The sequence below is a fragment of the Drosophila bipectinata genome, chromosome 3R (assembly GCF_030179905.1).
Source record: "Drosophila bipectinata strain 14024-0381.07 chromosome 3R, DbipHiC1v2, whole genome shotgun sequence".
Lineage (NCBI taxonomy): Eukaryota > Metazoa > Arthropoda > Insecta > Diptera > Drosophilidae > Drosophila > Drosophila bipectinata.
In genome coordinates, this window is record NC_091739.1 from 18,823,159 (window position 1) to 18,825,000 (window position 1,842).

The window sequence follows — 1,842 nt, forward strand, 5'->3', positions numbered from 1 at the left end:
TAATATCGCCGCTTGCAAATCCGAATACATGCACTTGCCAATTTCCACAAAGTCAGCACCACCGACAAGGCGGAGGTCCTGGCTGGCAGCCTCTGCATGGAAAACACGTCGTCAGGCAGCAAAAAGCCAACACTAGGATGGCATTCAACTGTCGCCATCCAGATCCTGCCTCCGGCAACTGTTCTCGCAACATTATTAAAATGTTGTCATGAATGCAGTACAAGTCGCTACGCAGTTGCAGTATATTTCATATTTACAGTAGCATACACATAAGCTAGAAGTCCTGTAGCCACAGCATCCCAAGGACCAATAAAAGGGAAATAAGTTCAGTATTTCTTTAATAGACTAATAGTTTATATTTTTAGATCAACAAACTTTATTAAAGGACGCAAAATTTCATTGTAGAGGTGAGGGGTAAAGCCTTAACTACATCTGCAATACAATTGCTTGAAGTCATATTTATTCAGATGATTTCAGATCTGAGCTTTCCAGCTTCATTGGTTAAACAAAGTATTGTATGATTGGTTATAAACAGCAGAGATATTATTGACCATTTACTGCCCCAGTGAAGTCTATACAAAAATCGAACCGAAATGGAAAAGTATCAACAAGCGCTGACAGCCACGACAACGACACTTATCGAATGCGAAATTGATGAGCTAGGCAAATGACAGTCCGGCTGGGACTTTGGTTCACGTTCCTCGTTCTCATCAAAAATCCCACCCCATCGTTCCTTATCTTCTGGACATCCTCCCACTCCTCGCGGTAATGAAGGCCCGGCGGACTGTATTCGATAAATTCCCCGAATTCGTTCTGACTTAAAGTCAATAAAAGTCCACTTAAGGCTTCATTGTTGCCCGCTTCGGCAAGGAGTTGGGGCATCCTGGTGCTGCTGCTGATGTTGCTGCTCCTTCTACCGATGCTGTTGTGAACAAAAATTGTTTTTTAATGCGCGCACATCAATAGACAAGCCAAATAGTCCATCGCAAATTTAACTACAACCATTTTCGAGCTCAATTTTGTTGCCTTTCTCGCGTCCAACATCAAGCATTAAGCTGGTTTCTCAAATGGTGGCTCGAGGGGGGATGGTCCACTTGGGGGATGATGTTTTCCAAAGCCAGCATCAACGCCTTTTACCTGAAATGGTAAAGTTTTGGGGTAGTAAATGGCCAACAAGTGGGCTCAGGTATTGGCAGGGATGGAAACACAAGGAGGACTACGAATATTTTATGATAACTATACTAATCCTAGTTCTTTATCTATTTAACTGGTTCTAGAAAAACTATTTCTATATTTTACTTAATTATTTATTTGACTTGTACCTCCTTGCATCCCTGGTTAAGGACATTAGCCTGCATATTCACCACTCATAAATGAAATCTGTTTTTGAAGACCCTCTTTTAGAAATAGCCCCTGCTCACGGGTAGCCGTTTCAAAAGGGAACTCCGCTGCCTTTTATTTTTCGACCCGAAAACAATAAGTTTCGTTGTGGCCCTTGCTCTCCTCTTGAACAGGGCTAATGCGTGTTTCCCAACAAGTTTCCCATCGCCGAAGTTTTTCCACCGAAAACAGGTTGAAAAACACGGGGATGAGAAAGACTGAGGCGCGTGTGTGGCTAATTAGAACACATTTCTCCAATTTAACCCCCACAAAAGTCAGAGCCCCTTCCCAAAATAAGGAACAAGTTTCGGTGAAAGGCTGCCAGCCAACCTGGGGTACAGGTCGCGCTTTAATGAAACAAAATGGGGGTTGAATACACACTCGTGATGAATATATGCGCAATTATACCTCAAGGTATTCTTCCACTGTCATTGGGTTGTTAAGTCATTTCCAATGAAAGCG